Raw genomic sequence first — 27119 nt, 5'->3', positions numbered from 1 at the left:
AATTCAACTATAGTTATATTATAGTTTTCAGTTATATTATTCAGTCGCAATTCAATTATATAGTTTCAGTTTAACATACAGTTTTAATTAAAGTGTGCAGCTAACTACATAAGGTTGTGCTCATATAGTTTGTGACTAAGGGTAAGATAAAATGAGATTTATTCATAATAAAACACACATACGATAATAAACTGTATCTACGATATAGTTTATACTATATAAATAGTTTATAATATAAACTATACGATAATAAACTATATAAACTATAAACTATATATACGATAATGTACTAATCTCCCCAAGGGCTCCTTGACCTGTAAAACAAGGGAAGACATACGAGTCACTAACTCAGAGAAAAAAATATCGCATACTTACAAAGAGAAAAAAAATGCATAGAATACAAAAATAAAGTAAGTAGAATAAATAGATTCCAATGAATCCTGTGCAAAAAAGATAAAAGAAAATTAGAAATAACGGGACTTGGTAATAATACGGAACACACCCAAGAAGTAAACTAATGAAATATAACCTTCATATAAGCTTTAGTTCATATAATAATATAATTTGGGCTCTATAGTTGCACCTTTAAGGGGGGGGGTAAAGTATCTGGGCAGCTCCCTTGACCTAACCTACACCCCCCCCCCCCCCTTAATGCCCAAATTATACAAGTCCAATGCATTGCAACATGCGTCACTTATCCTTCTAGCTATGAAACCGATTTTCTGAGATCTAAGCGTAATTCATGAGTGTGTTCCGTATTATTATCAAGTACCGAAATGACTTCTAAGAAGCCAACAATTTTTTTGAGTGGCGCGCTGACTCAGGCGTCATATTCCCACACAATAACTCGCCATTACATGATCGAAGTCTGACTCTGACCTTAGAGAAGGAGCAAAGGAATTTGAATATAATTTTTGTATCACGAGATAATCAATTATTTTGATCAGATATATAAGACGGCTGAACACTTAGGGACCGGGAGAGGTCAACATGAAACTGAGAAAAAGTGAAACATCCACATGAAAGAATGTATAATGATTCGTGATCAAGTAAAGGGATAAGTCCTAAACGATTATTTTCCTGAGTAAGGTTTCCAGCTTTATTTTAAACCTTAGAAAGGGTACCAGGCCCGTATCCAGGGGGGTTACCCGGTTCGACCCCCCCCCCCCGAAATGTTTATTTGACTCGTAAAAACGTAACAAAAACGAACATAAAAAAATTTGTATGCGCTTTTTGAGTTTTTTGTGTAACCCACCCCCCCCCCGAATTGTTTTTTGAGTAAAACCCCCTCCGAAAAAAAATTCTCTGATAATCAGCTAGTAATAATTACTATGCACATAGTAACTACTATGCAGGTATATTTTAATTAAATATTTAATATATAGAGTTGGTTAGGTATTTAATATAATGCTTTCTGAACGGCCAGCTTTCCATAATTCTCTGTTGTAGTTTCAGGGACGTACGCAGGGGGGGGTCCGGGCCTGCCCCCCCCCCCCCCGAAATCTCACGATTTTTTCATTTTCCCATAATTTTCTCATTTCTCTCACAGAATAATGGGTTTGAAGGATTTGCCCCCCCCCCCGAAACAAATTCCTGCGTACGTGCCTGTGTAGTTTCCATAATTTTGTTATTAAAGTATTACATTTTCATCATATTTAGGTATATTTCATTAGGATAAACCAAACTTTATTTCTTGAGTGTGATTGGGATAACACGTAAGTACCAATGTGGATTTAAAAATAAAGCGAAAGTCGATATCAATACTATGGGACAGTGAAGAACATAAGAAGTAAGTTGATATTCGAAGTTGATCCGAAGTAAACTCTGTGCTATAGTGTATGCCCGAAAACACAACTGCCGGAGAGGCCCGCCGGCAGGGGGTGCCAATTGGGGGGGGGGGAATTACCTCGTAGATTTTTAGTTTTCTCTCAGAGTTTGAAATATATTTTTTTGATGTTTTAGTTGAAGGATACATTTTTTTTATTTTCCTTGAATTGCCCCCCCACCTATATTTTGAAAAATAGTTTTGGCCCCACCTACATTTTTGTGAATTTGTACCCCTACCCAACAGATTGTTATGAGCAGTCCTTTGCTACCAATAGCTGGAGCCACCGTTATAACCACAGTTTATAGAATTATCCAGTAAGTTTATCGCAGATCATTTCTGGTCTTCATTCTCGGTGCGAACAAAAAGCTCCTCCCACTTATTTCTGCATTAGCGGGTTAATCTGTTTTTGTCAATCAATGAGAAATGGTTACAAAGTGCATTATTCGTAATAGCGGGTTTCCACTTGTTTCGCGTCCAAGAGAAATCTGACTTGTCTACCGGTGAAAAGATCTAATGCCGCTTATGTTTATATCTGGAAAAACGTTCTCTGGAGCACTCTCACCTTGGTCCGGGTTTTCATAATGGGTGAGATAGGGAATGATCATACTGCTAATTCTATAAACTGTGGTTATAACGAACTGTCTTCGTTCGATCACAAATTTTAAAATGGCCCCAATTAGAGACGAAACTGACTGGAGGGTACCCTACCACCCTGCATTTCCCTGGCCTATCCCACAGGTCCACATGGCAGCGTACATAAATTATAAAATAGACCTTGAAATTAGAACTGTTGAAAGGTCGTAAAAACGTGCATCTGGTGGCAATGTCATCCGTGTAGCCCCAGACAAAAGGGCACGAAATTTGGCAAAGAGCCTGTTTGAAAACAGTTCTGATTAAGACACTTCCGAAGAAAGTGTAAAGTTATACTTTACTGAATTTATAATTTTCAGTCTGCCGGGGAGCCTTAAGTGGGGCCTTGGACCCAACTTTCAAAAGGTTAGGGTGCCGTTTTTTTCGTTTAAAGTAATTTTTAAATTTTTAAATAGACTCGTATGAAATTAACTCATTCATAGTTAAATCCCTGTCTCTCCAAATAGTTCTCTCTACCCCCCAGATTAAGGTTCTGGATACGACCCTGAAGGATAGAAATCTTTATTAAATTAGAAAACAGAGAATTGAGAACCCAGTTTTGCTTACTATATAATCTGCGAAACCGCTGAGACTGCAGCAAATCAAAAGGCGTTAAGTCATTTTTTGTGAAACTAATATTTTTAACACATCCCCTTGAATATAAGGTCGAATCGGTTGCTCTAAACTGTTTCTCAATTTCTCTTTTGTCCTTGAATATATTAAAGTCTCCCGATGTTCCACCCTAACTATACTTTTTTGTTTGCAGATGGATTTTTGTTTTTGTTTGGGGTAAAATATTCAGCTTCTCACGCCATGTTAGTCTTGATCATGTTTCAAGGGCCTAAAAAGAATCTTTTAGGGTAATGTGGGTAAAAATGGACAGATACAATCCTCAATGAACAACTAGTAATTGTTAGATCTTAAATTAGACAAATACCTGAAAATACTCATATGTAAAATGTATGTTTTGTAAAATCAGGCTCGTTTGAGGGGGGGGACTCTAGGGCCCGTACACCCAAAATCCTAAAATCGTCTGAATTTATTGGCAGTTTTATTCAAATTAAGATTTTTTATAGCCCACCCCCCCCCCTTGTAGAAAATTCTGATTTTGAGTTTCCACAGTTGACTTGACCTTGTTGTTGTAGTTGTGTATAGGTCAGACATTAACTAGTAACTGTAAAACTCTAAAAAAGTACTTTAAGAAGCACTTTATTTTATCTTTCAAATAGACATGCAAATTTAATATTTGTTTAAGTCTATGTTTGCTGGTTTCCTTGTTTGAATTGGCTAAATGAAATTGCTAATTTTATTTGTGTCGGATTCTTCGGAAAGTACCACGCCTCTGTGAATGATATCATTTCCGTTTTTTTTTTGCTAATTTGAATTCCGGAAATGATTTTTCGCAATTTTCCTGAATTTTACTTTGTGTTTCCCCTTTTAAAATTCCGGACCTTTTGCTGGGTGAAACTTACTTTTTAAAAAAGCGAAAAAAAAAACTGAATTCGATTTACGATTTCTTGAAAGATTGAAAAGGGCGTCATAATTACTAACTTGTAAAAAAAAAATCAACTTTAGTTATAATATACAGTTAGAATATTACACACACATATATATATATATATATATATATATATATATATATATATATATATATATATATATATATATATATATATGGAAATAATATAATATATACAATATTATACTATATATAATATTATAATAAAGCTAAAGTGTTCTGGTACATTCATGTTAACATACTCAACCAAGCGAGGAGTAAGAGAATGATTATCGCTGCTTATTTCCATTGCTGTAGGTTGCAATATGTGCGAACAAAACTGCCAGTTTGTAATTTTTAATACCAAAATATATTCAGTTAAATTCAAATTCATTATCAATGTATAGCTAAATATAACCGCAATAATAAAATATAAATTGCCGAAAAGTAGTGACGTCGCATAATTTCCAATTACGAATAAAACAGGAGAAGGATTAAGAGGGAGGTATAAGGAGGAGTCTTTACTCCTCCGTAGGAGTCTTACTCCTCGCACAAGGTTGTGCGAGGGCACAACCTTGAAAAACAACAAAAATAGGCTAATTAAATGGAAATAAAGAAACATGGGGAAGCTAATGGAACTACCATGAATTTGGGAGAGCGAAAGGGTCCTTAGCCCTCTATTCCCTCCCCCCTTTGTATGTATCTGCTAGGAGTAGCCTCAAAAGCACTTTATTTTCGAGTCTTGGCTTTTAGACTAAAATATCTTAATTTCAAGTATTTTTGTGGGCCAATGAAAACACCCCCCCCACACTCCCTCAAAATATCCAGAAGTTTCTACTATACAAGGTTTTCCTTTCATTTAAAATTAATCTTGAGGGAAATTTCACAGCCCCGTTATATTGCATCTTTCATATACGTATTTCATAAGAGCAGCATCCACTTTTTACCATGGTAAGTATAATTAACGTGCCGGAACTTGGTATTTTAGCGATGAAAATGGACCTGCATACTAATTTATAGTTGAGAACCTGCTCTGGAAGAAACCGTTGATGCAGTGTGACTCATTCTCTCTTTACTTTTGCCTTTTATGGTAGCTACCCATCTGTTGTTTGGATAGGGGTTCAAAACTTGAAAAAAAGACGAGTTAATTGTTTGATTATGCAGTAATTATACAAGTGAAAAGCTGTATCTAAATTTGGATGAGGTTAAGGTTTTATCTTTTGGCTTGTTGAAATGCAAGAAGCACTATCCTTAGGTTTGGATAGATTAATGTTAGGCTATTCGCTTCTTCGGTTTGAAAAGTATTTCTTCGTTTTTTCTTTAGCAAAAACATATCATGACATTTTTGTTATTTTTTAAGAGAGTGGAAATAAGAGGGTGTAAGGTACTTGTGCATTATATCTTACACACGAAAGAAGTCAAGTTTTGTTAATGCTAATGAAATAAAATAAAATAGTATGAAAATAGGTGCTTAGGCATTATAACTAAACCATCGCTATAGACTGTACAAGGAAACCAGACAAATGGGTATTTGCTAGATAAATTGATGGCAAAGTGCGGTTTTTTATTGAGTTTACAATACTTAAACGATTGTTTTGGGGTTTGGGGGGGGGTACCTAGGTTAGGTTACGTATTTAATATATGCTATGCTCACCCCCCACCAAGGGCGGATCCAGGATTTTTTTTTCGGGGGGGGGGGCTACTAATTTTGACTTTTTCGGGGGGGGGGTTACTAATTTTTGACTCAGTTTTCGACTAATTATACTGATTTTGACCTAAGTTTTACTAATTTTCGACTTATTTTCGACTCAGTCAAAAATTTCGGGGGGGGGGGTTCAAACCGGGTAACCGCCCCCAGGATACGGCCTTGCCCCCACCCCCCTAATGTGCAAATATATAGCCTAAATTTGTTTCTACACTATTATATATTCATCCTATTTTATTTCATTTCATTAGCAATAACCAAACTTGACTTTCATGTATAGCGCTGGTTTAGTTATAATGCATAACTACCTGAAAATATAATAGTTTAGAAACTAAGTTCGGCTATAGGCTATATCTGCACATCAGGGGGTGGGGGTAAAGCATAGCATATATTAAATAAGTAGCCTAACCAAGGTACCCTAAACCCCAAAAAAAAACAGTTTAAATATAGTAAACACCAAAAGAAATCACACTTTGCACTCCATTTATCCATTGCAAATACCTGTTTGACTGGTTTACAGTGGTATTTTCTGGTACAGTCTCTCGCGCTGTGTAGGATATAATGCACAAGTACCGGGTGTAATTTTTTATGCAGAACCTGTTTTTTTGCCTTTTGGATGGATGTGCCATTTGAATTTGGGCATGATGGTTTGAGCTAGCACATTTATCCAATTTTTATTTTCTGTGTGATGGCCGGGGCTCCGAATTTGAACTTCATCACTTTCCATTACGGATCGACATTTTATCAAAATTTTACATATCTTTAAAAACGCTTCCATGTTATTGCTTGGTGAACAGCCAAGAAAACCGATGCGAACTCCATTCCCAAACATATCTCTTTGTTATTCTTATTTCATATATAACAACAAGGCAATAGATATATGTTCTAATATATAAAATAGGATTAACAAAGGAATATGTAGGGGAATGAAGTTCACACCGACAAGTGTTGGCATTGGGGTTTCGGAGAGAGTTTTGGAGGTTTAAGACCCCCCTGAAGTCCAAAATAAAGATAAAATAATGGCATTCTTCATTTTTACCATTATATAATTATCATCAAAAGACGGTTTCTATGGAAATTTTTAGGAGCTTATTTCGGTGTCGCGCATAGCCTAAACTAGATGTCTAGATGAAAAAAGTCCTTTGACTTGGCCTGCTCCCATAGCCAAGTCGTGACGGCTATAGACAAATTTTTAAAATCATTTTGACCCAGAGAGACCCCGTACCACATCAGCACAAGTGGCTGCAGAATCAGGCAGGAACAAATTTGGGGGAAAGGGCAGTAAAATCGATCAAAAAACACTCAGAAATAGGTGGAATATACGAAGAATGTTGAAAAGCCGGGAAGGTCTAGAGATTTAGGAAATTGATGGGTCTGCAGACCCTCATTTTGTGTGTACACACCTGAAGCCAGATCAATTCCAGAATATGAGGATGCAAAACAGACTGATGGCAAACAGTGGGTTTAGTTCACGAAAATTTGTGGGATAAAATGTATGTTTTAAAATATAGGGGGACAAGTTTGTCGTTTTTAAAATTTTTCCCCATGAAAAAAAAACAAACAAGGTATTTTTTAACGAAATTACCCTCCCACCCCCCAAAAAAGTTTGTAATGAAAGTGGACTTACCCCCCCCCCCCACAAAAAAAAGATAATTTTCAAAACCTAGAGTGGGGGAAGTCTATGGGAATAAACCCTCTCCCTCAATTGACGCCAAACTCTTCAGCAAATTGTCACTATGTGAAGACTCGCTCCGTAAGAAAAAACAAAACAGAAACATTCACAATCTGCCCACTTGTCTGACTATTGCGTAGATTACTATTCTGTTTTCCGCGTGCTGTATTTTGTTCTGTGAGGACACTAGATAAATATTAATAAGTCCCTTTCTTAATCTTACCAAAAATCTATGGGTGTTTCTGTTAATTGCTTGTGTATTAATTTGACTAGCTGTAATCTGGGAGTTTCGCATTGCATAAGGAAACCATCTAATATGTTGGATTTTTATTGTACACCCTATCAAGCACGTCGAAAGTCTCTTGAATCCTTAGCATAAAAGCCAATATATTTGTATGCACTCCATTATTCAGTTAAAGTTGTGCCATTAATCCCCTCGGAAAAGCACGTTTTAATTGCATTTAATATAACTTTTTCCTCTAAACATAATTTGGGAATTTCGATATAAATCCCCTGGCTCTGGCACGTACGCAGGGGGGGGGGGGGGGGTTGGCTCCGGGTCCGTGCCCCCCCCCTAAATTACCATTTTTTATTTTCCCAGAATTTTCTGATACTTCTCACAGAATGAAGGATTTCAAGGACTGCCCCCCCCCCCCGAAACAAACTCCTGTGTTAAATAAAAGTTCAAATAGGGATAAAATCCTTTTAATAGACAGTGTTTCACAAACAGTGATAAAATTTAACAAAATATTCTAGATATCTCGGTCACATATGCAGTGACCATCATCCTAGTAAAAACTTTTTACTACTGATGACGGTCACTGCATATTTGACCGAAATATCTAGTATCTCATGTGAAATTTTGTCACTTTTTGTGAAATACTGTCTATTAAAAAGATTTTATCCCTATTTGAACTTTTATTTATCGTCATGGAAAGGCAGTGTGGTCTCCGAAATTACCTAAATTTCTGCGTACGTACCTGCCCTGGCTATTCTTCTTCGATATCTAAATTATTTACTGAAATAAGATAATGTTTAATCTAAAAATTCGCTTCTTCTTTCAAGCAAGCACTATTAAACAACAGACGGTACTGGTGCAACTATATGGGCCTTTCTAAAAAGTCAAGTTTTGTTAATGCTAATGAAAAAAATAAAATATGATGAATATAAAATAGTTTATTAACAATATGGACTATATATTTGCCCATTAAGGGGTTAGGGGGTGAAGCATAGCATATATTAAATACGTAACCTAACCTAGGTACCTTCCTTTCCCCCTAAACCCCAAAAAATAATAGTTTAAATATCGTAAACGCAATGAAAAACAAGCTTTGCACTGCATTACTCTATAGCGGTCTCTTGAATTAACCCATCTGGCGGGTTTTTCGTGACTGTTTTCCTTGTAAAGGCCCATATAATGCGTAAGTACCAAAAACTCTTAATACTGATGACGGTCTCTGCATATGTGACCGAAATATCTAGTATTTCTTGTGAAATTTTATCACTGTTTATGAAACACTGTCTATTAAAAGGATTTTATCCCTATTTGAACTTTTATTTATCGTCATGGAAAGGCAGTGTGGTCTCCGAAATTACCTAAATTTCTGCGTACGTACCTGCCCTGGCTATTCCTCTTCGATATCTAAATTATTTACTGAAATAAGATAATGTTTAATCTAAAAATTCGCTTCTTCCTTCAAGCAAGCACTATTCAACAACAGACGGTACTGGTGCACTATATGGGCCTGTCTAAAAAGTCAAGTTTTGTTAATGCTAATGAAAAAAAACCCATAGGATGAATATGTAATAGTTTATTAACAAATTTGGACTATATATTTGCACATTAAGGGGGTGGGGGGGGTAAAGCATAGCATATATTAAATACGTAACCTAACCTAGGTACCTTCCTTTCCCCCTAAACCCCAAAAAATTATAGTTTAATAGTTAATAGTTATTGGCGTAAATTGAAAAATATTATGAAGAGAAGAATATTTTTTCCAAAAAACATAGCAAAACAGCCTAATATGTAGTGAACTAGCTAAAATCAACTAGGCTATATTATGTTTTAGGCAATTTGTACTCTATGGATAAGGATAAAAAGGTACTGTACATAACATAGAAAATGACATCATCATAATTACAAATATAACCTTAAATAGTCCGTGCTTGAAATTGTTGAAGAGGGCATACGGAAATTGTGGCCCAATTCACGAAAATATGGGGGGGGGATATATTTTCAAAATCTAGGAAGGACGATTGCCACTCCCCTCCCCAAGTTGTCGCCCATGTACGAACATATTGGCCAAAATTAGGTATGGGGGCACAACTCTATGCCCCATATCAACTTACGTGTATAAATGGGGATTCCCCCTGACTTTTTTAAGCGACCCCCCACTCATAGGAAAAGGTTTCTGACCCGTCCCCTAAGGGTTAGATCCATGGGCACCTGTATCTTCATCAAATTGTGCATGTATTCTTTTACGTTTGACAGTTAACACTGTATTTGCTTGTTATTTTTTCACAGACAACTAAACTGTCCTTAATTGTAACTTGGCTCTGTCCTTAATAATTGCCTACTTATTTTCTGAGTAGTACAAGTAGCTAAACATCTGCCATATAAAAAATAATTGGTAGGATGAATACAACTCCTATAAAATCCCTTTTTTGGAAGGGTTGCTTGACACAAAACTGATTCTTTGTCTACCCTCCTGGGTATCAACTATTTTGGACAGGTGTTGTGTCTGTAGTAACCCACGTACCTGTGTTCTCTACAAGTTAAATGTCTTGTCTAAATCTCCTGATTTTGTTTGGATGAGTTTTGCATTGCTAATGCTGTTATCATCACTTTTCTTGTCTAGATAAGATTTTTGTGTTCTAAAATCTATTATGCCCCGGAACGTTGTTTTCGAGATCGAGGGGTTTCACCTCTCCACCAAGTGGTGTACATATCTAGATAAGATTTTGATGTTCTAATGTCTATTGTTCCCGGAATGTGGTTTTTTTAGCTTGATGAGTCACTGCCAATGACAAGATAAGATAAGAGTTGGTTGAAACTACAAAAGGGTTGAAACTACGTCCCTAGTTTTGGCTTGATGAGTCACTGCCAATGACGTATCCAGAATTTCGCTCAGGAGGGGGGGGAGTAAAAACTTTTAAAACGCACAGAAAATTGTTTGCGTGTATTTTTGTTATTTTTATTCGAGTGAACAAAAAACCCTATACCCTCCCTGAATACGACCTGGCTCAATACCTTACCAAGTACCTAAAATTTCCAGATATTCATAAATTAGACTACCCTTTGGGTAAATTTTTTAATTACCTGAATATTGAGATGGCCAAGAATTAGACATAGGCCTACCTTTGGAATCAGAATTTCATCATGAATCCAAAAATAACATCCATTTGCGTCGCAACTGAACTTTCCCACCACTACCACTCTAATGGTCAAATATATAGCCTGAATTGTGCATAGGCTACGCACTGAATTTTCCATATTTTTGATAAACCATTAAATTGATTTGAAGAAAAGTAATGTACAGAAAAGAATTAAATAACTTAGAAGAATAGGGTGATGAAAATATATAAAATTGATGAAAAGTTACGAAAAGAAGGAAAAAGAGAAGAAAAGAAGAGAAAAAATTCCGTACATAACCTACACAAAATTCTCAATATTCAGTTACTCGGAAAATTTACCACCCCAAAATACTGATAGTTATCATTTGTTAAGATTATATTAACCGATGAACTGCCCACTCTTGTACACGAGGTGTCGCGTGCCAAAGTGTTCTGCCCGTGCCAGAACAAATGATGCTCCAACATGTATAATACCAGATGCGGTCTGTGGGAAACCCCTCGATCTTAAAAACAACTTCCTGGCCTCGGGCATAATAGATTTAGAAAAATATAAATCTTATCTCAACGAAAAAAATAATAACAAAATTATGAATGCAAAACCATTTAAGTAATATCGCTCAAATATAGTTCAAATATATAATACAATTATAGTAATATAGCTCAAAATATATACTACTATCTGCCAGGAAGTTTGTTTTTTTCTCAACGGGGAAAATGATTAATAAAATGAATAATGAAAGACACATTAAAGGCTAGAAATTGAAAGAAAAGAAAGAATTCGAAAGACAAAATAGATAATAACAAAAATAAACATTCATCGCATAAAGTGCTGGTAATAGCAAATTGAAGAAACTCCCTCCAATTGTGAAAACGCTCTTAACTTCGTCTGATTCAAATCCCTGGAACCCCTGTATGCACCTGCCTCTATTTGAATCTTCAATATCTTTTGGGGTTAGATAATTCATGTACATAAATTTAATGAAAAGAACAAGTTTTGATAGACAAGTGCAGTGTAGTTAAAACATCAAATAGGCAAAAAATAACTATGAATTAGAGGGAGGCTGCTACCCCATCAATTCGCTGCGAAGTCAATTAAATATTAAAATTAATTAAATATAAATTAAAAATAATCTGAATACATTTAATGGTTAAGAACATTAAAGAACAAAAATATTAACAAAAAAGTGGGTCTAAGACTATGAAAAAGGCCGAAAAAAAGAAACAAACGACATTATTTTTCAAGTTATTCTATTTTCAAAGTTATTTTCAAGTTATTTTTCAGTTTACTGTCAGCAAGTTTACTCAAGTTAGTTTTCAGTATAACAAGTTACTTTTTTGAAGTTATTCTTTCAAGCACTCCTTTTCAAGTTGAGTTTAATCGCATTATTTTGACTCATCCAGTGCTTATATAGGCTACATCGAGAAGATGGATGGAAATGGAGCCATGGCAGAGATTACCTATAATCCTAATCCCCTGTAGACCTTCCAAGAACGTTTTCGAGAAGAAAACGTAAAATGAAATAAAAAAAAGTTTGGACACGGATCTTAAATTGCCATCTTCTGAAGAGATAGACACACCCCCCCCCCCATGAAAACCAATGAATTTCCACGCAAAGGTTTGGTTTAATCTTCTGGCATCGCGAAATTTAACTGCACATCTTTATTTTTTAGAAATCCAATTCTGCCCTAAAGTGAAAAATTGTTTTGATTTCAAATAATTCCGGGGTTGCCGAAAAACCGAGTTTTTTGGCAATTTAGCTGTAGCCAAACAAAACTCAGCTGGGCATCTTCAAATTCGGTGGGAAAAAGTCACCAAAAAAGAATTAAAGTAAATGGGAACTTTATTAGAAGCAGAAAAGAATCGAGTTCTGAAGAGAGTGGGTGGACGAGGAACGTTAGCTGGGGTGATGGGCCCAGGGCCCTTGGTGCTGCAATAAGTTTCAGCAGTAATAAACCTGTTTCCAACGGGTTCAATAGGCTAATAATGCTAATTTTTTGCCCGACCATGACGCATGACCTCTGAGTAGGTACAATTTAGTGTTCTGATCGACAATAGCAATTGAAAGGCCTTGTGTTAAAATTGCTTCAACGCTTAAGATTAGTTAACAAAGTAGTAAATTACAACTCGAATACAGATCACACCTTTTTTGCTTATGCTCTGTCGTGCGTGTTAGTGATTTTTTTGTATTCATGACCATATAAAGGGAGTCTGTTTGTGACGCCTTGATTCATTTGTAATAGCAATTCACTGTAGTAAAGGAATTAGTATTTTTTTGGCATAGTAATGAATCAATCTTTTAAGCTAGATTTTAGTTTGTTGTACTATTTGACGCAGTATGATTTTCAATAACATTTTTGGTACCGGTGCATTATACCTAACACACGAAATAATTCAAGTTTGGTTAATGCTAATGAAATAAAATAAAAAAGGATGAATATATAATAGTTTAGAAACAAATTTGGGCTATATATTTGCACATTAGGGGGTGGGGTGGGGTAAAGCATAGCATATATTAAATACGTAACCTAACCTAGGCACCCCCCCCCCTCCGTAAACCCCAAAAACCAACAGTTTAAATATTGTAAATTCAATGAGAAACCACGCTTTTAGATCAATTTAGATAGCAAATACCCGTTAGACGGATCTCCATGTCTGTATTCATTGGACAGTCATAGCGCTGTGTTAGGTATAATGCACCAGTACCAAATTTTTTTACTAGCTTTGAACCACAGTTTATATAATTATCCAGTATGATCTTTCCCTATCTCACCCATTATAAAAACCCGGACCAAGGTGCGAGTGCTCCAGAGAACGTTTTTGCAGATAGAAACATAGGCGGCATCAGATCTTTGCACGGGTAGACAAGTCAGACTGTGATCTAATCGGAAACAAGTGGAAACCCGCTATTACGAATAATGCACTTTGTTGGAAACAATCGGAAACAGACTAACCCGCTAATGCAGAAAGAAGTGGGAGGAGCTTTTTGTTCGCACCGAGAACGAAGACCAGAAATGATCTGCGATAAGCTTACTGGATAATTGATATGAACTGTGCTTTGAACGATGAAACGTGTTGCTGTGATTATTCTATCATCAGGAAACGTCAATTTTAAAAATTCAAGTCTAAATTTGTTTTGGAAAGTGTTCTGTCAAATGGGGAAATCGAACATACGATCACCTAGAATCACTTCATGATATCTTCTTTAAGATCACTTTTAAAACAACATAAAATAATTTTTGAAGGAGTGGAGTGAAGCTGTGAAATTACTGTTTTATTTCCGGGCGAGGTATAAAATAGCAATAAAAGTGATAAATATATTGCTCAGTTGGAGACACGCCACTTAGAAAGCTTTACACTAATTTGAATACAATTAAGATTGAAGTTGTTCTCTTCTTATCAAAGTTAAATCCATTTAGATGAATGTTGCTATAGCAATTCTCCGACCTTTAAATGAGTTTTTGTAATGTATCTAATTGTCTGTATCATTATTAAAATAGTCAGAAAACATTGGAAACCTTCCCCCTTCCTACGAAATTTGGAACACTATATTTAGATGAATCAAAACAAACAGTGATTAAACAAAAACACCTCTTAGGTAGGTGACCCCTCGTCCAATTAGATGAGTTAGTGTCCCCCAAAGTCCTCCCCCCTAAAATTGCGAAGCTTTTACTATTTTTCCCATAATTATTTTTATTTCACATATGATTAATCTATCTTTGATGGATTGTTTTTTATCGTGCCGAAATTTTGCCCCCCGAAACAAATATTGGGCCCCATGATGATGGCCCCATGATGGGCCCCTTGAATGATGTTTATAACGATTTAACACAATTCAACTACTAGTTTCGCCCTTTCTATCTCCGATGTGCTGTTTTCATACCCCCCCCCCCCCCGAAATAAGTTATGGAAAGTAACGAAGAGGTTTTCCCCCTGCTTTTGTTTGATTTGTTGCTATTGCATGGTGAACAATCACATTGGACATTATTAAGAAGTGAGTTTTATATCATTTGTCTTTTTATTTTTCTTTATTTTATTTTGAATTCCCGTTTATAAAGGGTTCAGGACTTGAAGTCAAAATTCGGACTATTATTATTATTTGTGAACAAAATAATTTTCGTTTATTTTCCACTGTCTTATTTGAAATATTAATCCCGTTTTTTCTACATTTTCATTCCGTTTTATTTGATAGGTGGAAACTTATATAGTTTGGCACGAATCCTTCATAATTAAGTTATGCTCAAACACGTGCTTGGGTATTTCTTTTGAAAGGCCCTAATAAAAAGAAAACAAATTGTGAATTACTTAAGAAATAGGAGATGATATGTGAAAAGTTGTAAAAAGGTTCGAATTGAAATATTGAATGAATAAATAAATAAAAACGTAAAAATAAATACTATAGGATATTCTTCACTACACATCCTACTTATGTTTTGGAAAATAGATGTAATATTCTGAAATTTATTCTTTTGTTTATTATTTTTATTTGTCATAGTTTCTCTTTGGACTCTCAGTGTTGCATGTGGGGGGAATTATGCATGTGGGATGATTTTACGGGGGAATTTTCTTAGGGAACTTTCTGTGAGTGGGGGACTTTCCAGGGGGAACACGTCTAGCACCAGTTTAGGGATGGTTATGCCCAAGCATGTAAATTGGGTTTTCTTTCGTAAGGCACTAATAAGCAGCAAAAAAAAATATATATATAAATTATTTGAAAAATAGGGGAAGATATGGGAAAAGTTGTAAAATGCCTAAGGCCTTGGGGAGGGCAAGGACCCAAAGGAATCCTTGCGAATGGACCTGGTTATGTCTAGTTTCAAGTTGTGTCTAGAAAGAAATAATGCGTAAAAGATCATCCAATTAGCAGAAAATCTTAATTATCTCCCTAAGGCTGGACAAGTCATGTCAGTACAGTACTGAGTTCTTCAGAGGCTGATTCTGTCAACCAATCAGTCGACTTCAAAGGTGTTGTGTAACCCATTGATATCAATGGGGAGGGTGGGGGATTTGTGCTCCTAGATTTTTTGCCACACACCCCTCCCCCTAGATTTTGTATAATGCCTTTTTTGTTAATTTCATTGAAAAAATTGATTAAACAAAATAATTGCCCCCTAGATTTTAAAAATACGAATAAGCCCCTCCCCCCCACATATTTATATGTTGTTTACTGCTGTTTGCTTTTAGCTTTTTTGGTAGTTTTTCACCCACGATTTTTTTTTATATTTGGTGCCGGCTACTACCAAAAACTGCATGACTGTGTATTTATTTTAATTTAATTTATTTAAAATTTAATTTATTTTTTGCCATTTAAAAATTTAATTTCCAGATTTTTCTGTTTTTAAAAATATATATGTTTGTGCTTTCTCACTTATTTTTAGGACCCATGTTAGGTCCATTCATATCATTTCCCTTTTGGATTTCCCTTTTCATGGATTTCCCTTTTGGTTGTTTCAAATTTATGAAGTTTTTCGGGAATACCATATTTGTGTTAGTGTTGTCACGATGAATCATGATAGATAAACAAGCTAAACTTTTTCATTATATTCGACAACGCTTTTCGTTTTTTTTTCGTTTAAGCATTGACAATCTGTTGATCCGAAAAGACCCTCAATGTTGCCCCTCAAACGAAAGCTACACCTTCTAAGGTACCATGGTTCATTATTATATTTTATTGTTTTCGCCGATTTTTCATGCTTTTTGTATTTGGCAACCGCTACTACCGAAAGCTGCATAACTGCATACGGAGGTATTTTCCATTGAGAATACAATCCCCGATTTTTCATAATTTTTAACATATGGGTAGAGGAACTCTCTACTTAACGAAATCCAAAAATAAAGATTTTGTTTTCACTGCCCTTGATACTTAAAAATCTTACTTGTACGAGCAACTGGTCCTTAGTTAGACTAAAAAAAACGCGAAGCACATTATTCAGTTCCCCTTCACTTCTTTAAATTTTACATTGTGCTACATACCGTCTTTTGAATGACCGCAGACGATTTGTCTGCGTGTCCAATATGTTTATCCTCATCCTTACCATTTTTTTTTGGCTCTTGAAATTTTAAAACAGACCTATTCTTTTGTTTTTTAATGCTTGTACTAACTCGGGAGGACGACCCATTCCCCACCACCTGATGTACACCTCGCGTGGCACACATCCGCTTCATGCCACATGGTGCACACGATTTTTGAAAGTGAATAACCCGCTTGTCACATACCTATTGAAATTGAGTCTTTTGAGTGGGTTTTGGGTCTAGTGAGTAGCCAACCCTTTTGTTATACATGTAATTAGTAGCCACATCACGTTTCCCTTAAAAACCGCTTCGATAAATTTTGCTCTGATGCGCCTTGAATAGTGAAACAGGCGGCAGAAGTTTTTTTCTCAGTGTGGATGTAAAATTGATTGCTATTTCCACTTTTTCCATATTCATTTGGGTCCTATAATTTACATTAATAAAGGTTTGATTGGGGTTAAAATGCCAGGTTCATCATAATCGGCTAGTTATGTTTATAGTTTTATTATAGTTTCCACCTTTTTACGGCTATTTCTTCGAATTGTCAAGCTCACTGTTTGATTGTTGTCTGCTTTTCATACGCTTATTGAATGGTGGATACAATCGCCTAATAAAAATGGAGCGGGTTAGAGGGGTTAAGGATAGCAATTTGTGTAAATATGGGGGGGGGGACAAGGATTATCCTCTTGTTTTTAATGAAGAGATACAAAAAAGGTATTCCTAGAATCTATGGGGGGGATTTAATATTTTATTCTAAATCTGGGGATTAGAAACCCTGGAGGTTTTTTTTTCTAATTCCCCAGTTTACGAATGGATTAGACCAGTGGTTTGCAAAATTTGTACCATGGCCGACCCCCAAAAACTAGTTACATATCATGCGGACACGTTAAAGCTAAAGGGAAAATTGTGCTCTTACAGAAGAATGCATAAATGTATAATGTAGGACCTAATGACAATTATTAGATATCTGAAGGTAGATTCTAAGAAAAAAAGCTTACCTTTGTAAATTATATTTTCGAATTAAATGAAATAGTGTGAAGTTGTTTTAATGCAAAAAATAAAATCTAAGAGGCAAGGCCGTATCCAGGGGGATACCCGGTTTGAACCCCCCCCCCCCCCCGAAATTTTTGACCGAGCCGAAAATAAGTAGAAAATTAGTAAAACCTAGGTAAAAACCAGTAAAATTAGTCAAAAACTGAGTCAAAAATTAGTAAACCCCTCCACCAGAAAAAATAATCCTGGATCCGCCCTTACTAAGAGGGTAGTTGCTTAATAAAACAAGATAATGCATGCTAAAACAAGAATTCACCGTGGACCCCTTGTGATAGCTTCGCGAACCCTTGTGAACTTTTTTTAGCTGTTTTTTTAGCTGTTTTTTTTTTTTGGAAAAGGGCTTATCCACATCATGAATATCCAACATCACCTTAGAAGTCAATTGATTATCTTGCTTTATCCTACCTTTTAAGCGAGAGACCTATGTAGGGGGGGGGTGTCCCCTCATTGTAAATTTTTTTACAAGTGACTCTGCATACAAGAGACAGGGGGGAGGAATTTCTCTAAAACCGATCCAAGGCGACCCCCCCCCCGAGGAACATAGTGGTGAAAATACGTATTTTGTCACTTTTTTTTATCACATCTACTCCAGGAAAATGTTTTTACTAGACCTAAGGGTCGGACATGTATATATTTAACGACTCTGAGAGGTTTTTTTCTCTGATAAGCTTAGTTTTTTTTTATAAATAGTTTTTTTGGAGATAAATAAGTAGGCCTACCTTGAAAGAACATTTCTCAGGATTCTTAGAGCAGGTTTTAGAGCATCAATAGTTAACTCTATCCTATCCATAGGACAAGTCTTGTTCCTAGTGGTTGCCACCTATCAAGGCCGCCTCAAGGAAGAGGGGGTTAGTAAGTTTGTCCCCCCCCCCAAATGTTTGTCCGACTCGTAAAAACGTAACAAAAATGAATATAAAGAAATTTTTAATGCGTTTTTTTTGTAAACTTTATATCTTTACATGCATACCAGGGAACAAGGCCGTATCCAGGGGGGGGTAGGTTAAGGGGCTTGACGCCTCCCCCGAAATTGTTGTCCCTCACGTTAAAACACAACAAAAATGGATGTAGCCTAAACACAATTTTGATACGTTTTTAATTGTTTCGTAACCCCCATCCCCCTGCAAAAATACTAGATACGGTCTTTCCAGGGAATCTAATTTTTTTAGGGGGGAGGGTCAGATCAAAGGAGCTTTGATTGGGTATCCCTTTTTAACCTGTTCGATTCTGTTTTACACCTGTCCCATCCAGATAGTAATAAAATTATAATAATAGTAATATAATAGTAATATATAATATAGTAATATATAATATAGATAGTAATAATAGTAATATTTTATAGTAATAAAATAACCTAACAACTCCACTTTAAAGAAGAAAGGAGTAATTCAAAAAACAATTTTTAATTGTTTATTTATTTTTTATTGTTTATTATTATTGTTTATTATTTTATTTTATTTATTTATTTTATTTTTTATTTTTATTTATTGTTTATTTATTTTTAATTAAATTGTTAATTTATTTTTTGGTTGTTCCAAGTCGTTAAGATACCTCGGAATTTACGCCCTATAACATTTTTGTTCTAGAAAGAAACAAGGGTTTCTTTCTAGAATATATGGGGAAAATATGGTAATAAGCCAGATATGGTATGAAAACTTGGTAGACAAGCCTGCTGTGAATTTCACACTTGCTTCCTTATTATTGAAGTAGTGAAATGGCACGTCTCTATAGGCGGGGTTTAGATTTATTGGATCACAGTTATAATGAACGATCATTCATGACAGCTTTTGTGTTTGGCCTTTAAGGTTGTCAATCTTAGGGTTCTAAGGTTACTATCTATGTTATTACAACTTATATTCTCGATTTTCTTTATTACCAATGTTCATGCAGTTAGACATTATCTCCTGTTGCCAATTCATAGAGATCCAATTGATGGTATTTTTTTCATGTCTTTGAAGCAGCTCGTTCGGTCGAAGCAGCTTGCTTTCCCATTCTCGAATTAACACCTCTGGGCACATTTTGGATAGCTGATTTTGGGAACTGATTTCAAAATCAGCACTGGTTTTAATAGAAATTGACTTCAATTTTAGCTTGAGAAGTTTTCTAGTTTTCGGCACCGATGTGCAAAATCAGCCCTGATTTTCCATCATGATCGTCCCAAAAAATAGGAGTCACATAAATAATCAGCCAGAGATGTCTTTGGGTAAAGACCCCGTTACCGAGCTGGAAACTAAACTGAGAATTAAGCTGAGATCAATTATGCAACTATTAATAAACTCCAGTTGACTATTTGTGTCCATGATTTTTTGTTTTGAAAATCTTGCGCAATTAATTTTTATTTCAACAATTTTTCCTTACTGCTATCGTTTGTCCACTGATGCTGAAATCGGTTCCCGAAATCAGCTACGTGTGCCGAGCCCTTTAGGTAAAATGGAATTTGTTGATATTGTCTTTTTTTTTGTTAGTAATTTTGATTTACCGGGCCGGTTTTTTTTTATCATAAATTACCAAGGAGATCACAACAAAAAAATTTTTGCCCCTGCCTCTGGACCATCTCGGTTTAACTCATACCTTATATTGTGATTGTTAAGATTTCTCGGTACTTACTTATTATCCTGACCACACTCAAGAAGTGAATTTAAGTTAATCATAATGAAATATACCCAAATATAACAAAAGAATGATTCTTTTGTTACAAAATTATGGAAACTACAACAGAGGATTATGACCTAGAACTCATTATATTAAATACCTAACCTAACCAACTCTATATATTAAATATTTAATTAAAGTATACCTGCATAGTAGTTTATCTCACTCATGCTAAGCTGAGTATCTCTGAGTGCACACAGAGAAACGGGTTTACAACACATCAAGAACAAAGTGTGGTCGGGATAATACGCAAGTACCGATTGCTCTTTTGGTTTTTCAATATTATGAAGTTTTCGTCAGTGTTGCCAAAATCGACTGTGAAAGTTAATTAGTAAAACTAAGTATCCTAAGTTTCTTAGGGAGACTGTCTTCAAAAATTCCTCCGAGGGGATTTTGCCTCCCTCCCCAAAAAACTACGCATCTGGTTTAGTGGGAATCAACAGTCGAACACTTTCTAACTTTTATTCTACGCTTGTTTCAACTATCGAACTTTTAAGTAATGTTCCCTTTTTTAAAACACTTTTCTGGCTATGAAAAGCATTTAATATATGAAAGCGTCTAACATTTGAAGGATATGAAAGCAATATTTTGACTTTTTTTCTGAAAATTACTTAAGTTCCTAGGATTCCGGGAGTTTTAGGATAATGCTGCAAACGAATTTCATTAACACAGCCTATTGGAAAATAAATAAAACCAAAAAGTAAATTACATTTCTAAAAAAAAACATTGGTACTATCTAGCCTATCTTATCAGTTGGTATTGCCAAAATGTAAACATTAGGCTATCTAGTCTTAGCGTTACAAATCAAATGATTTCATGCCGATGAAATAAGTTGCGTGGAAAGAAAAATCAAGAGATGTGAAGTAATTTACTTCAATCGGTTCAGGTGCATCCTTGTCGTCAAAAAACTACCGCAAAATGAAATTGCTTCCATTTAATTGTAAGAATTTCAAATATGTTAAAACAGCTTTGAAACAGTTCAAAGTCAGCACCGAAACTGAATTTGAAACCTAATAGGCGTTTTCAAAATTGACTGTCAAACATTAATTGTAAAGAATTGAAAGTTTTTTGGCGAAAAATAATTTAGCCCTGCAACGCCAGGGGGACACTAAGACCAAAAAAGCAGTAAGAAAAGGATCAAAAAGTTTTCAAAAAGGATCAGAAAGCAGTAAGAATGGAAACTGGCGGAAAGAACATCAACGCCATCTAAAACTTGGCTTACACTACAAACATTGTAATTCTTTTGAGCTCGAAAACGTCAAACCGTAGCAGAATTACCTTGTTTTCTGTAGTAGTGCTCTGGGCAGGGCTGCCAACTTGCACATTTTCGTGTGAAATGCACTCTTTTTTACCAAATAGGGAAAGCAGAACAGTAAAAATCACTTTTTTTGGGTGTTAATTTTCAATCACTTTATACGTCAGTAGTTGGTAACTTCGTCAGAAGTGTAATTAACCCAAGGAACAGGGTAACTAACTTAGACATTTTTCATTTGAAATGCACTCTTTTATACCTCAGAGGTGATGCAAAAGCATTGGCAGCCCTGCCTGTGCAAATTTTTTGACTTGCACTCTTTTTGAGCAAAAATCAATCTTTTTTTTTTTTTTTTTACGTTGATTAGCACTCTTTTTGGATGTCAATGGTTGGCCAGAAAGGATCCTGGATTTTTTTAAGGGGGGGCGCAAAATAGGTTGATCCGATAAACTTGCGTTTGGAGCAAGTTTAATTAACGCAAACTTAAATTAATTAAGTAAATTACACTACTTTAGACTACGATCGGGGCGCGCGCGCCCCCTCGTGCCCCCCTCTGGATCTGCCACTGTGGTTGGCAACCATGGCTCTGGGTCTGACCTCAGCTTGGTAATACCAGGCCCATAGTTCGAACTCAGCTGTAGCGACACACTACGGGATTGAGAACTTAGTGGTTAAGAAGCATCGTTAATTGAATACATAGCCTATAGCCTACACAGCAGAATTTCGTTTATAGATGCGTTCCTGAAATTTTTATTTCTTAAAATTGTAAAATTGTCTAAAATATTCTAAAATTGTAAAAAGTCCCTGATCTCCTCTTTTTCCCCTGACCTATAATTTGACCGAGAAATGCGTATGAAGTATATCCCAAGTCAAAGTTTCAAGATATATTTTAAACAGCTTTTAATAGCTGTTTTAAACAAATTTAAACATGTGTTTTGAACTATGGGCGCCCATAAGCTGAATTCCAGGGGGGGCCAACCTCGTCTAATTGGCACTTTTAATGCTGTGTAATAGAAATCTCAGAACAAAAATATAAAAATAAGGCAGCATCATTCATCCAGGGAGGGGGGGGTGAATAATAATATATTCTGTTCGTTTTAAGTTTTGATGTTGCTCCTTACTTTCAGTTGAAAAAGTAGTTTTTTTAAAATTTAATTTCTGATCTTTTTTTAAGTAATGCTGGGAAATCCGGCGTCCCCTTCATAGCAATGTCCCTTCCCCCATGAAAACTTCCTCCATGGAAAGATCCTCCCATATCCCCCCTGCCCCCCCTTATGGGCGCCCATGTTTTGAAAAGTTATTTGTACTAAACTGAAGCAGACTTGGGTCTGTCTATCACATGTACGAGCCTAAATTCAGCTAACCTTCCTAGCTACCAAGATTTCCTAAGCAAACCTACTTCTATTACTACTACTAGCAACTCATAGCAGCACAAGGCCACCCGAGGCAGACACAGCTACGCACGCTCCTCCTCTATCCCAATTTTTTCAAAACCTACCTCTTTACACCCTCCCAGGAAGTTCCTATTTCCCTTAAATCTTTCTTTACAACATCCCCTCACCCCTTTCAAGGACGAAAGGCTTTTGTTTGGCCCTAGATGGTTGGCGGACAAGGACAATCTATCGTCCTTCATCCGTACAACGTGCCCTAGCCATCTCAACCTTTCTCTCATTATAGCCCTAGAAGGCGGGATTGAACTTCATTTTTTGTGCAGCTTACTGTTTGAGATTCGGTCAGTCAGTCAGTCGGGTACCCAAAACAACCCTTAGGCAACACAAATTGGAAAATTCTAGCAAACCCTCTTCCGTTTTTCGAAGCGGCCATATGCGCTTCAAAAGCGTATTTAACAACTGTCAAAAATTTTAGGTTCCAATATTCGAATCGCGGCTCGCTGACTTATCTTCCTATTCTTCCAAAAGTTTTTCAACTGTGAAAAAACACCCTGGGCGTTAATTAATCCTACAAAATACAAATAAGTAATCTGAATATCTAATTCTCTTTGAAGTTGTCTGCTTCTATAATGAAGCCCACCGATGCTGCAATAAAACTGGTGCTGCTCTTTTTTTCCCTGTCTTCTCATGTCAAATTGCACTCTTTGGACTAATTTTGAATATCACTAATTAGCCTCTGGAATGATATTACTTATGGAAAATATTTTTATCGCGCATAATTCAGCATTGGTTTGAGACGCCTACTGGGGCAATTTTATTTTTTATTTGGCAGTCGCTATCTATTCACCAACAGCAAATTCTTACACGAACAAAAATGTACTTTATTGGTCAATGTAGTTTAATAATGTATATTATTACGGGTTCTAATTAACTAGTAATTTTTTTTTTCCTGAAGCAAATTCCTTTTTCGGAAAAAAGCAAATTTGAAGCTTTAATACATTTTCATTAACTGGTTAGGAAAAAAGAGCAAGGAAAATTTTATGAGTGGACACCAGTGGCGTCGATTGGGGGTGGGGGAGGGCAAAGGGGTCTGTACCTCCTAGATTTCCTCCTACTAGGCTTTGAAAATAACTTTTTTTTTTGGGGGGGGGGGTATTTTCATTACAAAATGCCCTGTTGAAGAAACTGAAAACAAAAATTTGCCCCCACCCTAGATTTTAAAAAACATATTTATCCTCCCTCGCGTCCCATAAATTTTCCTGGATTGATGCAACTGGTAAAAATTGGCGCTAGCGTCGAAATTGAAAATGAGCAATTCCATCTAGTTTTTGGTGACATTGCTTGATTCAAACTGATTTATACTTGTCCTTACAGGTACCTTAAAATTCAGGGGATGATAAAGAAAGTTTAATTCTGTATCCAGTAGGCAAAACGGCTTAAAGTCGACTAGCCTACTTAATCTGCCATGATCTTCCCAAGCTAACCTAGGCCCACTTTACACAAACCGGATTTTAACTTATGAATAATCCTGACTGATCCTATTAAATTGCAGATTAATTATATTAATAATCAAACTTTCTTCAAAATTTACTACTTTTTTAGCAAGCTTGTTGTCACACTGTAAGTGATGATAGTAGTTCTTGCTTCGCATGTTAAACCTCCAAGGATCTTTCTTTTCTTCTTGTTGCTGGGGTTAATGAGGAGATGCTGTCGCATAATCTCATCACTGGACTTAAATTCTCAGCCATGCAGTGTGTTGCTGCTGTTGAGTTTGAACTCCTCGTCCCCGGCCCTTATACGTTTCCGTTCTTTATGGTTTCTAATTTTGTTCTAATTCAGCTCGCTATCGCCATTCACAGCCCTAGTGCTTGCTGTGTATATTTGGATCAAAGATATGTTGAGGAGGTGCCGACTTTCAGAGTTCACTTACACCATGTGGCGCGTGTCAAGTGAAAACGTACCAAGCGTGGCGGAACTGTGTCATGCTTTTTGGGGACTGTACCCAGCGTGGCGGAACTTTGCGGCACACATGGTGCTCTGAGATGGAACCAGCTAGCGGAAAGTGGGTGGTTCTTTGAGCTACGTATAGCGACAACGTACCAAGCGTGGCGGAACTGTGTCATGCTTTTTGGAGACTGTATCCAGCGTGGTGGAACTATGCGGCACACATGACGTTCTGAAATGGAACCAGCTAGCGGAAAGTGGGCGGTTCTTTGAGCTACGTATAGAGACAACGTACCAAGCGTGGCGGAACTGTGTCATGCTTTTTGGGGACTGTACCAAGAGTGGCGGAACTATGCAGCACACATGGCACTCTGAGATGGAACCAGCTTGCGGAAAGTGGGCGGTTCATTGAGCTACGTATAGCTACAGATATCCGAATCTTTTCAATATCTAATAGTCTTTGACCTATGCAACCACACGCATTCTTGATAGAACTTTTAATGCGGGTAATTTTGATTTGTTTGATAGCTTTGAACCTCTCAAATCAACTAGAAAAAAATTGACTTATCCATGTATGGCTTATTAGATTGCTGTTAATGGAATATTTTTTTTAATAACACCAAATTTGCCAACTTTTATTATGCATAAATATTATTGACACCTTTATGTTGTAAGTGAAATTGTGTTATATGGTTCTCATTTAAGGAATTGAATGTTTAAACAGACCAAGCTTCGGAAAATAATTCGAGATATCAGCTCTTGCTAGGACTAAAATAGAAACTCTTATATACTTTCGATATCCGAGGTGGGGTGTGGCTTTCTGTTTTTACAGAGGGTTTCTTTGGTGTGGCTTTCATGGGGTGTGGCTTTCTGTGTGGTAAACTGCCCCAAAGCTAATATGATTCGTTTCATTACTGATCTGAAACAGTGCCAAAGCGTAAATTACAAAAGTGGAAACTGGCCAGTTTCGACAAAAAAACCACCAACGTTGTCTTGCGTTTGGCGTTTATTGAATTTTTTTCAGTGTGATAAAAGGCAAAATTAATGTAACTGGCAAAATTTGTGGGGTAATAGGTAGTAAGTGTCTGATCTCAGTTTCCGGAAATAGACACCATTACCAAGCTTGAAAAAATGTCAAAAATATCAAATGTCAGATGGCATTGGTGGTCTCTTTTTTAAGAGACTACCGCCACTTTCTACTCTTACAAGTTGCCCATAATTTTTGAACAGGGCTACCACTGAGAATTTCACATAATTTTTGAACAGGGCTGTCACTGAGAATTTCACATAATTTTGGAACAGGGCTACCTCGGATTTTGAACAGGGCTGAGACAGAATTTCACATAATTTTTGAACAGGACTGTCACTGAGAATTTCACATAATTCTTGAACAGGGCTACCACGGATTTTGAACAGGGCTACGACTGAATTTCACATAATTTTTGAACAGGGCTACCGCTGATTTTGAACAGGGCTACCACTGATTTTGAACAGGGCTACCACTGAAAACTTTACATAATTTTTGAACAGGGATACCACTGAGAATTTCACATTTGAGAACTCTTTCATTCGAGCAGACTAAGACTATTTGTACGACAAAGATTATAAAGATCCGCCAGGCCCATTGCTGGCGTATAGAGTGTCGAATTCACGTTTCAATGGCTAGGTCTGTTTTTGCGAGGACACATACCAAGCCTGTCGCCGTACTCATGGTAACGAACTGTAAGCACTCGAACAAAAAAAATGTCTTTATACAAGTCCTACATTAATACAAGAAAAATACTACAAGATGCAAAAACAGACAGTTTAATTTGGACGCTGCTTTTGTCCAAAATGAAAAGATTTTATTAAATAAAGTAAAATATACATTTTATTTAATATTTATTTGCATAAATTTTCAGAACTTGTTTTATATACCCTGCAATATTTTCAAACTTTCAAACACGCGACTTTATTGATTACCAGTTATCGAATGAATTCAGCGTGGGAATACTATTTTGGAAATAAAAATTGTCATTTTTTTTTTTTACTGAAGATCAATTTTAGATTCATATTAATCGTATATTCTCACGAAAGTGGGTAATAATGTCAGTAGACTATGAATTAACAATCTCTAGTGTCGGTTCTTCTTAA

The 27119-nt window shown here is 36.1% G+C and overlaps 1 protein-coding gene across 1 annotated transcript in view; it reads left to right on the top strand.

The window, feature by feature from the left end:
• LOC148948988 (protein TANC2-like) overlaps positions 1–27119 on the top strand; it is a 205007-nt gene that overhangs the window by 76429 nt on the left and 101459 nt on the right. The window lies entirely within an intron of this gene.

The sequence above is a fragment of the Artemia sp. Qi Xiang Cuo genome, chromosome 9 (genome assembly GCF_049724085.1).
Source record: "Artemia sp. Qi Xiang Cuo chromosome 9, ASM4972408v1, whole genome shotgun sequence".
Classification (NCBI taxonomy): Eukaryota; Metazoa; Arthropoda; class Branchiopoda; order Anostraca; family Artemiidae; genus Artemia; species Artemia sp. Qi Xiang Cuo.
This window is presented reverse-complemented; position numbering and strand designations above follow the sequence as displayed.